We start from the raw sequence: 14,000 nt of genomic DNA on the forward strand, positions 1-14,000 counted from the left end.
CAAAAATCACCGCCCCTGCACCCCTTACTCCTGCAACAACGGTCTATACTGATGGGTCAAAAACCAGGATAGGGGCCTATGTGGTCTCAGGTATGCCTCTGATCAGCATACAATTTGAACCAGATCAACCACAAGTGGTAGAGTTACAAATTGTACAAACCGTCCTCGAGAAGTTCCCAGGAGCCCTTAATATTATCTCTGATTCAAAATATGTGATCAATGCCATACAGGTCCTTGAGACTGCAGGCCCAATTAAGCCAACCTCCAAAGTGACTAATTTGTTTCTGTCTATCCAGACATTGCTCATAAATAGACACAACAAAATATACATCACTCACATAAGAGCACATACACGCCTACCAGGGCCCATGGTACAGGGCAATGCGGCTGCTGACGCGGCCACTCGCCCGTTGTGGATTTTCAATATGTTATCTCCAATAGAGCAAGCCCGTCAGTTCCATGACAAATTCCATGTCAACGCCAGGACGCTAGCCAACCAGTACCACATCTCCAGGGCTGACGCGCGGGACATCGTGCGACTGTGCGGCTCATGCACCACATACACGCCTGCCGTATCAACGGGGGTTAACCCCAGGGGGTTGATCCCTGGCGATACTTGGCAAATGGATGTCACACACATGACAGAATTTGGATCTCTTAAATATGTCCATGTCTCCACGGACACCTGTTCTCATATTATATTCGCGACTGCGGAGACAGGCGAAAAGGTGTCTAATGTGATAAACCATTGCTTGGCGGCCTGGGCCGCATGGGACAAACCAAAAATATTAAAAACTGATAATGGACCAGCCTATATAGGCAAAGCCTTTAATGAGTTCTGCAAAAAAATGGGGGTTCAATTAAAACATGGTATTCCATACAATCCCCAAGGTCAAGGAATCATTGAAAGGGCTCATAGAAGCCTTAAAGAAATTCTACAAAAACAAAAAGGGGGAGTAAGCCAGGGCCTGCCCCCAAAGGCACGGCTCTCCATGGCACTATTCACATACAATTTTTTGAACCTGAACAACAACAACCACTCCCCGGCTATGGAACATTGTAATCCATCTCCTAGCAATAGGGGATGGGTGAAATGGAAAGATGTCCTGACGGGACAATGGATGGGCCCGGATCCAGTAGTCAGCTGGAACCGAGGTGCGGTTTGTGTTTTCCCACAGGAACCAGGAAGAGAACCATTGTGGGTTCCAGAACGGCTGACGCGCGTAGCGAATCCAACGGAGCGCAATGCAGGGGACACTCCAAAACTCAACGGCAACGAACAGCCCGGTCAAGATCGGTCCGACCAGGATACTGCTGCTCGACCGAGCGATACCGTATGACTTCTGGAGCACAATAATGATTATGCTCTCTATAGTAATTGGTTCTCTTTTAGGGTACGGCGCAGCCAGAATGGCTAGGCCACGCTGCCTCCCGGCAACCCCTTTCCTCCTGGCTCTGATGCTCACCACCACCACTGAAATAGGAGCAGACCTGGTATGGGCGGCAATACACCATCCGCCAGCGCTCGCCATGATTTCTACTACAGCCCCCTCTCTCCCAAAGCTGTACGCAAAAAACTGCTCCGCCAGATTGCCCTGCATACCAGATATACCGCTAACCATCAAACCCATACGTTTTGACCTCCCCATCACTAATGATGTGGTCATCTTTTCCACTGTTAGCTACCCCTCATGTCATCTGGGATCATGCATAGGCTTCCTGCCCTTTTTTATAAAATGGCACGACACCTCCCTGACGGTAAAGTTGTCCGCCCCATTTCTGTATCCGCCTGAATGTTCGGGTAAACACGCTAGCCAACTAGCCTGTAGACCCCGAGCAGCCATGCACACCCGTCCCGATTTTCCCACATGCCCGTACCGTGTATCCCCAAGCCGTAAAAGACAGATGGTGGATCTGTCACAACTTTCGTGGCAGCCCTGCACTGTCGATGGCGTGGGAGTTACTTATCTAAACATGTCTTGGTGGTCCCGGTTCTCTCTTCCACGCAGTACAGACATACTCACTGTGACTGGGTGGGAGTCACAGCGACACCAATATTTTGGTGGCGCTGTGACTTGGTGGGAGCCCTACAAGGAAATAAGCAACAATTTGGCAACAAGTTTCCCCTTCCCCCTTAATGAAAATTGGTTATGCCTCTCCACGGGAGCCTGCATGGACTTAAGACCTGTGCTTGCTATTAACGCCTCTGCCTCTAATGGAACCACCAATGTCACCCTTAACTCTGAGGCCACATGTGTAAAACCGCCCTACTTATGGGTGTTCTCTGTTGACATCACCTTCAAGTGCAGTAACCAATCTTGTTTTACAGGGAACTGCTGGAATGGGTCTTTCCCGTATGCTATGCTGGCTCTTCGACCCCCACTGATGTGGGTTCCCTTTAACGAATCTGTTTGGGTTCATCCCGTCTACCAACAGGACCAGCTACCCATGCTCAGGCATAAGAGGGATTTTGGGATCACAGCGGCCTTGGCAGCACTGTTCGTGACTCTGACTGCAACGGCTGTGACGGCTGCCGTTGCTCTGACTCAGTCCACGCTGACGGCGCAGGCCTTTGCCAATCTTACAGACACCACCTCCTTGGCGCTGAGGGAACAGCAAGAAGTTAACCTCCTCCAGCACAATGCCATAATGGCACTACAGCAACAGATCGACCTAATTGCCCAAGAAGTCCAAGGACTTTGGGAGGTGGCTAACAATTTGTGTGACACCAGATGGGCATTCACCCAGTTATGCGTTACCCCCATTCAGGTTAACCGTTCGGCCTACAAGCAATTTCAGGATTATGTTCTCACCACCTACAATTCCTCCTTTTGGAATGCTAGCGTGCGCCTAGATATGACCATCCGGCAGCTAGATCAGATAGAAGTACCTATACTTACAGCCTCCTTTTTTGATGATGTCCTAGGCCAGATAGGCTCTTTCTTCAAACCCTCATCACTTCTTGTGTATGGGATCATTCTTGTTCTCATGGTTGTCGCTCTCGTGACCCTCAGGTGCCTGCGGTCGATAAGGACGACCCAAAAGACACATATGGCACTGATGATATTGCTGGCCCAGAGTCAAGGGGATTCCACTCCTAGTGCTTTCTGGGCTCAGGCCAGGAAGGCACGACTCCAATGGTGATTACTTAGTTCCTCAGTGTCACTCGGCGGACCCCTTCGTATCTCCCCCAAACATCAGCTCTAAGAGTTGAGTGGACAAGAAAATGACGGGTAAGACGGGAGAAGTTCTCCTGATCAACCTAAGACAGGCTCCACTCCGATATACTTGGCCTGTAAGGCCGAGGGTCCCTCCGGGAGTAAAGTTAATGGCATTGAGATGCGAGACCAAGGGTACTGCACTGCCATCCGCCTCAAAGGTTGGGGGGAAGACAGGAATGAATGTCTATATGCATCCAGGTTCGGTTCACAAAAGCCTGGCCCTGCGAAAAAATGAACCACTCACCTTGAGCATGGTCCTGGGCCAAGGATATGCACAAAACAAGGTGATGCACAGCAGGGTATAGACCTCTACATTCTCTCATGCCTCGGCCTACAAAGTAGGCCCACTCCTAGACACCTTAAATGGACCCACAGACCACTCTATCTTAATAAATAAAGAAGGGGGAGATGTTGGGGGCCCTGGCCGGGTGATATGAGGCCTGTAGGAAAGAGTGAAGCCTGAGCTAGATTACCCCTCCCATCGAGTGTGCCAAGATGGCGCTTATATCCTGCTTCCTGCTTAGTAAACAACACACCCTGTAAGACAGTCCGCCCAGCAACAACTGCCGTTAGCCAATCAGCTTGCCTTGCCTACTTTAATATGATTGGACACTGTATCCGTATATATACTGGTGCCACCCTTGGGGAGAGGCAGAATAGGAAGGAGATATAGGAGAGAATAGAGTAAGAGAGAAGAAGCGCAGAGAGAAGCACGCAAGGAGCCGCGGAGGGCGGACCAGAGGAGGCTTCCCTCGGGCGGGATCGGGGATCCCGGAGCAGGCTGTACGGAGAGAGAGAATAAACGGAAAGGCTGTCCGCCAACAACTCTTGTCGTGTGCTTTTCCTGCCGGCCGGGACCGACACCGACACTCCTCCAAGATCAAATTGCAGAATTCACAGAGTTAAAAAGAAAATGTATTTCAGAAAGGGTATCTTGGAAGCCACCTCTCCCTGATGCTGTGAGTTTACTCCTAATTGATCCCTCATCATTTCACTTTCAACCCTTTCCTTCTGCACTTCACCTCATGATAGGTGATACATTACTCAATCTGTGGGGCCAAGTTATTTTTTTCCCTGAACTTTGTGATCCTTGTCAAAATCCAGGGTCAAAGGGAATGTAACTATGAGATACAATACTAAACTTTGCCCCTGTTCTGTGGTTACTTTCCGTCTTCAAATATTTGTCAAAAGAAAAAAAGAAAGAATGATAGAGTAAACAGTTCTATGAGGTATGTAGGTAAAGGATTTACCTTTACCTCTTGTGGACTCTTGAACCCTGACTCTTGCCTCACCTGGTTCAGCACCATCTTTTCATGCACAACCTAATGGACATTAGTGGAAAAATCTACGAAGTTAGAGAATCTGGTTTTGAATACTGTTTCTTTCTCTCCTGAAATTTTGTGCTCTTCTTGGTAGTTGGGCTTATTACAATTTAATGAGTAATTAGTATGTTCAGAGCAATGAAAAAAGTATTTCATATGCTTTTTGCACAACCATGCAAGATTTTTAAAAAATTTGATACTTATAGATGGGAAATCTAAGGCAGAAATAAGCTAGTGGTTTGCCAAACGTTACATACTTGCATGAGGTTCAGGCAGTACTTGAAACCAGGATGTTTGGCTTCAGAGATTTCACTGTTGACTATTTATTTAAAGGAGAGGAAGATGGCTAAGTATCCAGTTGAGATAGTAGCCCCAAACTTTTCAGAAGTTACTCTATGTTTGTTGTGCTTCATCCATTGCTTCCAAGTAACATGAATGTATAACAATGAGTTACCCTTTCATCTTGGCATAAGGATTAAGTTGTGTTATATACATACAAAACATCTCTGATAAATTTAATCATTGTACTGTAAACATGTACTAAAAAATTGAGGGTGGGGCCTTGAAGAGGAACATTTTTTGAATCTTTCCTCTCATGACTTTGTTAGTGACCATTATTGTAATTATATATATTGATTAATTCCATTTGTTAAAAAATTTGGTTCAACCCTGATATTTCTTTGTCTTTTTTGTTTTGTTTGTTGATCTATTTGTGATACTGGGATATTGAGGTCCCACTTTATAATTTTATGGATGTTTATCTGATATTTCATTTTCCACTTATGAAGCTGGGCACACTGTTGTTTGGTACATATATATTTGTAATTGTTACCTCTTCTTGTTTAATAGTTCTCTTAACTGATAAGTAGTATCCTCTCTTCTAAAGAGTGTTGACTTTAATTCCACTTTGTGGGAAAATAGGATAGCTTCTGATTTTTGCTTTTAGGTTCCCTTTGCATGGAATGTTGTTTTCTATCCTTCTACAGTCAGTCTATAAATTTATTTTTGGGTTAAATGTGTTTCCTTTATGTAGTGTACTGTGGATTTTACTTCTTTTTTTAAAAATTTTTAAAAAAATTTATTTAAAGAAAGACTAAACAAAACAGAAAATAGGTAGAAATACTACATATGTTCAGAGAAAAAAATAAACAGTAAGAAATCACTAGTTGATGTTTACATATTGTTGTATTACAAATAGTTGTTCAAGATACAAAAATAGAATATGTAAAGTGGGAATTCAAACAGCGAGACTGCAAACAGTTCTGTTCAACTGATCACCAAGAACTTAGTAACATGGTTGTCAATCCTATACACTTAAACATACATGCAGTTGTCCATATCTTCATTTATGTTTAGATTAAACAAACTAAAGCAGGTTAAAATCATTCTGAACAAAGAATAATAGCATTGCTAGATTTCACATCATGACACTCCCTCCTCAGGAACACTGGGGCTACCCCGGCATGACCTTGCCACCTGGGACTGCTGCCACTGGGCCTACCCCTCAGCTGTGAACACCTGGGATGACCCAGCATGACTTAGCCACTTCAGATTCCCGCCTCTAGGCCTACCCTTCCATGGGAACATGTAGACCACCCTGGCAGGCCTGGGTCACCTAGGACTGTCACTGCTGGGCCAGATCATTGACCATGAATACCTGGGACACCCTGGCATGACCTAGGCATCTCAGACTGCCATGGCTGGGCCTGCCCCTCCATGGGAACACCTCGCCCACCCTGGCAGGCCTGGGTCACCTAAGACTTCTGCCTTTGGCCCTGGCCCTTGGCCGTGATCACCTGGGACACCCTGGGACAACCTAGGCACCTCGGATTTCCGCCACTGGGCCCGCCCCTCCATAGGAACACCTGGGACACCCACTGCACAACTGAATGCCTCAGACTGCCACTGCAGGACCATCCCTTGGGGAACCCACCCACCTCCTGGAACTAGTGCTGCAGTTGATCTTTGGATCCAACCCCTTCTCCCAGAACCTTGGCCTACAGTGAGTTGCAGTGCTGGCTGGATGGGAGACTCAGGACCTCCTTACCCAAAGAGAAGACCTCAGCAGGCTCCAGTCAGTGTGGTGAGTTTTCCCCTAAAATAGAGCTCTGCAGTGGGTAAATAGGAGCAGAAGTGAAACTCCCTCCAACTGTAATACCTTGATGAAACTGGCAAGAGAGTGGATAATCCCCTCCTCCACACCGAGAACATTAGACAGGTTAAGGAGTGCACCAATAAGGCCTCCGCCAACTTGGAGAAAATTAAAAGAGCTTATGAGACCCACAGTGACACGATAGGGCCTCAGCTCACACAAACACTATAGACAGGGAGATCTGGTGACCTGCAACAACCTGAAGACATAGGAACGACAGGAACTAAGAGTTCACCTACATCAATACTTCTAGGCTAGTTAGTCCAGAAAGAATATAGGACTCACCCAACAGGCCCTGTAGGAGGAATTCAGGTGACTGGCTCTCTTCTACATCATTGTACACAGCAAGTGGAAAAACATCAGCCACACAGTAGGACTCTAAAATTTACACCACAGGTCGCTTCCGGGAAAACATGGCGGACAGATAACAGCAGCTATGGAGGCTCTCTGGAAGACTCGGCTCATAATTCAGGAATGGTGTGGAGTAAGGAGTTATAAGCAGGTGGAGATATGCTCTGCTGACCCAGGAACGAACTAGGCTGAGAGAAACCAACTTGGAATGCAGTCCTGGTGCTAGAACAGGAACAGAAAAGCCTCAGTGTGGAGGCTGGAGCCCGCGCCATTGGAAGCCTAGATTTGGGTTTCCTGCCGTGTGGCGGCTGCGTCTGCATCGGCTCGGCAAGGAGAGAGATGCACGGAAGCTCTGCAGGATGGGCTGGGAGCCGTGCACTGACTTGTGGTGAGGTGAGTGAGAGAAACTGACACTCTACCACAGTTTGACTCCAGCGGAGGACATTCTGGGACTGGGCAGACTTGTGGGAGCAGGGAGCTGTGGTGCCTTCAGCCATGTATCCCCCTCTCAAGCGGGATGGTGAGAAGTGCCTAGCCTACGTGACACTGCTGGCTGAGACCCACTGGGCTAGCACAACCCAGATCCCAGAGCCTGAGGGTGACCTGGAGGGCCAGGCCCCGCATAAGCTGCCTGATCTGCAACTTCCTGGTGTGCTGCGGTGAGTGGGAACACCTAGCCGGTGCAATTCGATCAGGCTGTGGCTGACAGGGAGGGAAGCTGGGCCTCCTATATAAGCTTGCATATATAAGGAACAAAGAATATGGGAAGAGGCAGCAACAAGAAAGGCTCCTCGGCCTGCAATCCTGCGAAACAGGTAATAGCGGACACCGCACCAATAGCCATTAAGCGCCATTTAGAGAGCCTCATAGATCAGTTCAGGAATGAAGTTATCGATGACCTGAAGCTAGACATAAGCAGAATAGTTAGAGAAATACTAAGCACCACCCAAGAAAAAATAGATGGTGGAATGGAAGAACAGAAAAACAGGGGAGAATTGTTTGATGGAGAAAATAGAGAAAGCATAGAATACGTGAAGTAGGTTCAAAGGGACTACCAGGAAACTAAAAAGTCTACCGAAAACTGGCATAACAGCTTGAAAGAAACTAAGGACAGACTATCTGAACTGGAGGGCAGATTTGTAATATGGGAGAATGAAATGAAAAACTTCTTAAAAGTAACAAAGAAACAAACAGCAATAATACAAAGACAAGAAGATGATAAGAGGATCCATAACTTAAGAATTAAGAACATAAAAGAAGAAGTAGGGACACAAACAAATGAACTACAAAAGCTACTCACAGGAATAATCCAGGAGAATTTTCCTAATTTAGCAAAAGGTAAACATACTCAGATGTATGAGGCATACAGGACCCCAGCCACCTACAACCCAAACAGAGCAACACCCAGGCATATAATAATAAAAATTCCAGAAATTGAATACAAGAACAGAATATTAAAAGCTGTCAGAGACAAGAAACAGACCACTTACAAGGGAACACCTATCAGAATTACAGCAGATTTCTCTGCACAAACCATCAAATCACGAAGAGCGTGGGGGGAAATAATTCAAGCTTTGAAAGATAATAATCTCCAGCCAAGATTGAGATATCCTGCACAACTGTCCCTGGAAATTGATGGAAAAACAAGGTGCTTTCCAGGATAAAGAGGAACTAGGGGAATTTGCAACCACCAATTCAACTCTACAGAGAATATTGCAGGATATTCTAAAAAAGAAAAATACAAAGAATCCAGAAATAGTGGTGGGGAGGCCACAATGAATGGAGCAGAGAACAAAATGAAGAAGACAAACTGACAACTAATGACAGAAAAAGAGCTCAACAGAAATGAAGCAGAGAAGATTGGATGATAGGAACAGCTATTTTGGAGAAAATGACGTCTTAATAGGTAATACTGATTTAGTATCATCTTGTTTTGAAGTCTCATCAAACTTTTGTTTTTCTGTCTCCATTGGTCTAAACAGGTTGTATCTTATTGGATTTTATTATATATGATAGTATAAGCAAAAACTTTTAAAGACAAGGAGATTATACAGAAACCATTGTTCATTTTCTGTTAGTTGATTCTAAATACCCTGTAATGCTGTTATTCTCTTAAATGGTTTTACATTGTTTTGATATATTTAATGCTACAATATACGAAGTTGTACTCAAGGATTATTTCTGTGAGTAGCTTTTGTAGTTTGTTTGTGTCCCTACTTCTTCTTTTATGTTCTTAAGGAAAGAGACAATATGGCAACTACTTTTATGTCAGGGTTATCTTGTGGTGAAACACTATTCTGCTTAAATGGTTATGTTTTGATCTGTGCTGTTTTGCTGTTATGCCCTCTTTTATCTCAATCTTCACTCCATTATTTACTTTTTTATTTTTATCCTTTTAATTAAGGGAAAAATAAATAAAAATTGCAGGATATAGTATAGCAACCCACTTTGACTTTCCATTATCTTGATTTAAAGCCCTGTATTACTCTCACCATCTTGTTTTTGACTGATGTACCCCTATTCTACTTTGCTTGATAGTACCAGGTTCGAAAGTTTAGGCGACAGCTGTGAAGATAGTGAGATTCATTATGACGCCTATTCTCGATGACTTTTATGTACTTTTGAAGACCTACAACGTCTCCAATGTTTTGGTTTTGTCGGTTTTGTTCTTACTGTTTTGTTTGATTTTATTATAACTGATGATATAGGCAATTCAATTAGAGATAGCGGGAGGCATTATGGTAACCATTATTGATCATCTTGTATTATGCTTTTACGTTATCTATTATGTCCACCCTTTTGATTTGACTGACTGTTCTGTTATGTCACATTTGGTTCTACTCCCTTCCAAAAAAGTAATGAGAACTGTGGGAGTAACAAAACCCAAAATGTGTAATTGTCATTGTACAAAAGAGAGGAAAAGAAATTGCTCTAAATGATATAACTGCATGTATGTTTAAGTGTATAAGATAGAAAATGATATCACTGAGTTTTATTGGATCATTGAACAGAACTGTTTGCAGTCTCACTGTTGGAATGTCCACTTTACAAGCTTTAACTTTGTGACTTGAACAATTATTTCTAAGATGACAATATGTAATCCATTAAGTAAATAAAACAAGGATGGAAAGTGATAAACCAAAACAGGAGCACAATATGGCAAAGCCAAGCCAGCACATATCAGTGATATCCATAAAGGTAAATGGGCTCAATTCACATGTGTTATGGATTAAGAACTGGTGGTCAACTTAACCCCAGCTGGATTACATCAGCATGGCATTGAGCGAAGATGCTCCACCTGAGGAAAGTTGCCAGGATAAATAGGTGGAGAAGAAGGGAGGTATGGAGGGTTGAGGCATTAAGGAGGCATTGTTGATTCTCCCATGAGTTGCTGTCTGAGCTGTTGGTTCTCCTGGAGAAGCCTTGGTCCTCACATCGAGCATTGCTTCCTGGTTCCAGAGGGGAAGACATGTGCTGCTCGGTCTCCAGGATGAGCTCGTCAGGCTGCTTCCTGGCACGTACCTGACTGTGCTTGTCATTGGAGGAGCTCAGGGCCTCCATGTCACTGAGGATGGCTGTGGTGCCTTTCAGGATAGCCCTGGTCTTTGTTGTGACTCCTTGGTTCCAGCGTAGAACCCTCATCCCACTAGCACAGCTCCTTCATCCTGCTGGCATAGACTTTCTGGCTTCCACCACTGACCTTTGGGTCTTCCTGGCATGGATCCACAAAAGAGACTGGCATGAGTCCTTCTTGTGGGCTCTGGACCTTCAGTTAGACTCATTGGAGGCATTGTCCTGAGCTCCAGGTTTTTATCTGGACTCATGTAGGACATTGCCGTGAGGTTTAGGCTCTTGACTAAATAATCTATGTCTTTGGTGTTGTGGATAGATTTCCTGTGTTAGCTTCCAGTGACCATTATAAAAATATTATAAACTCCATGCCTTGATCATAATTGTTCTCTGTGTACAACCCCTGACTACAACAACATGTCAAAAGAAACAGGTTGCCAGAAGGTGAGTGCCCAGCAGAGCGGAGGCGACTCCGGTCCAGCCCTGCCTGCCACCTCTCCCACCTGGGGACCACACTAGGACCGCTGCTGGCCAGAAGGAGGGAGCTGGGCCGACCTGCTGAAACCTGCTCTGACCTCGCCTGCGACCATCTTTTTTTTTTTTTTAGTTTATTTGTTAATATTAAGGAGAAAAGGTAAAACAAATTTTCACAACAAAATAATAAAAAAGTAACAATTGTTGATAAATTACACATCATTTTCTTTAGTCACTCAAGTACAAAATATGGGCATATAAATTTCTTCAATCAATATTAGCACAACCTTTCCTATTCAGTGAACTAAGTGACACTAATGGTACAACTAACTTGCATTTTTTCTTTTCCCTTCTATCCTTTCTCTTTAAGGGAGAGGATGAGATAAAAGGGGGCATAACAACATAACAATACAGGTTAAAGCATGATACTTTCAGCAACCTAGTGCTTCACCACCAAATAACCTGACTTAATAGTAGTTACCAGATTATCTTTTTCTTTGAAATATTTGAATATAACTTTATATGCTATAGCATCAAACATATCAAGACTGTGTAACACCATTCAAGTCGATGAAAGCACTGTAGAGTATTTAGAACCAGCTAACAGAAAAAATGATCAATGCTTTCTATATTATCTCTTTACCTGTAACAATTTTTGTTTATACTACCACATACGATAAAATCCAGCAAATTACAACTTGATAAAATCAATGGAGACAGAAGAGCTATAGTTTGGTGCGGTTTTAAGACAGGATGGTATTAAATCAGCACTAGCTATTATTATGTCTTATTTTCTTCAAAATAGCTGTTCATTGCATCACAGGCCATAATATCAAACAGCCCAGAATAAAGCCATTCCAATTAATGAGTGAAAATTTTATAAGACTTCAAGGCCATATAATGGGGAATCATGGTTATGACGTACTTTTATATATTTGAATCATTTCCTACACTCGGGAAACTATTCAGTGTTCACAGATGCGAGTTTGATTTAATTCACTTACGAGTATGGTTTCAAGCTGCGCCCATTTATTGATAAATATCTCAATGTGATCCTTCTTTATAGCTGAGTAGTACTCCACTGTATAGAAATACCATGGCTTTTTTATCCATTCCTCAGTTGATGGACACTTGGGTTGTTTCCAAGATCTGGCCATTACAAATTGTGCTGCTATAAACATAGGTGCGCATATGTCAATGTGGTATGATGCTTTCAGTTCTTCTGGGAATATGCCTAGAAGTGGAATAGCTGGAACAAATGGGACTTCCAATCCCAGCTTTTTGAGAAATCTCCAGACTGACCTCCACAAACGTTGTACCACTCTACACTCCCACCAACAGTGTAGGAGAGTTCCTTTTTCCCCACAGCCTCTCCAGCACTTGTTGTTGTTAGTCTTCTTGATCCTGGCCATCCTTTCAGGAGCGAGATGGAATCTCAGTGTGGTTTTAATTTGCATTTCCCTAATAACCAATGATGATGAACATTTTTTCATGTATTTATTTGCCATTTGTATTTCTTCCTGTGAGAAGTGTGTATTCATCTCAGATGCCCATTTTTGGATGGGGTCTTGAGTTTTGGGGGTCTGATTTTTTAAATTCTTTATATGTTTTAGACAAAAGTCCTTTGCCTGACGGGGAGTTCACTAAGATCTTTTCCCAAATTGTGGGTTTTCTTTTCACTATGCTGGAGATTTTTTTGACTTACAGAAACTTTTTAATAAGAGGTAGTCCCAGTTATTGATTCTTGGAAGTATTTCCAGTGCAGTTTGAGTCCTGTTCATGAATTCTCTACCTACCCCTGTGTCTTCAAGGTTTCTACCTAATCCAATAGATTTAGTGTTTCTGTTTTAATATTCAGATATTGGATCCATTTAGATTTTAATTTAGTACATGGTGATAGTCTTGGGTCAAGTTTTAGTTTTCGGCAAATGGAGAGCCAGTTTTTCCAACACCATTTATTAAAAAGACTGTCGTTTTTCCAGTGAACCTGCTTGGCTCCTTTATCGAAGATAAGGTGGTTGAGTGTATTTGTAGTTGTGGTTGTATCTTCTAATCTATTCCATTGATCCTCTGCTCTGTTTTGTTTCCAGTACCATGTTGATTTTACTACAGTTGCTTTGTAGTATAACTTCAAGTCAAGGATTGTGTTGCCTCCTTCCTTGTCTTTGCTGCTTAGAGCTGTCTTTGCTATTCTAGGTCTCTTATGGTTCCAGATGAATTTTAGGAGTGATTTCTCTAGAACTATGAGGTATATTGATGGTATTTTTATTGGGATTGCATTGAGTCTATATAAAAGTTTTTGGAGAATGGCCATTTTCACAATATTCATTCTTCCTACCCATGAGCAAGGGGATGTCTTTCCATTTTCTGAGATCCTCTTCAATTTCTTCTTCACGATATTATAATATTCCCTATGTAGATCTTTCACTTGTGTTGTGAGAATAATTCCTAAGTATTTCATTTTAGTGGATGCTAGTGTGAAGGGTATGGCTTATCTTATTTCTCTCTGTGTGTGAGTTTTGTTGGTGTATAGAAATGCTATTGACTTTTGAGTATTGATTTGGTATCCAGCTACATTGCTAAATTTATTTATTATATCTAGGAGTCTTTCAGGGGATTTTGGGGGGTCTTCTATGTAGAGTATCATGTCATCTGCAAATAATAACTTAACTTCCTCCTTTATTTCTCTCCCTTGTCTAACTGTTCTGGCTACTATATCCAGTACCATATTTAATAGGAGCAGTGATAAGGGACATCATTGTCTTGTGTCTGATTTTAAGGTAAAGGCCTTCAGGTTTTGGTCATTTAGTATGGTACTGGCTGTTGATTTGTCATAGATAGCCTTTATCACACTGAGGTAAAGGCCATCTTTTCCAATTTTCTGTAAAGTTCTTATCATGAATGAGTGTT

The sequence above is a fragment of the Cavia porcellus genome, unplaced genomic scaffold (assembly GCF_034190915.1).
Source record: "Cavia porcellus strain 051 isolate PalLab524CR breed Dunkin Hartley unplaced genomic scaffold, mCavPor4.1 scaffold_25, whole genome shotgun sequence".
In the NCBI taxonomy this organism is placed as follows: Eukaryota; Metazoa; Chordata; class Mammalia; order Rodentia; family Caviidae; genus Cavia; species Cavia porcellus.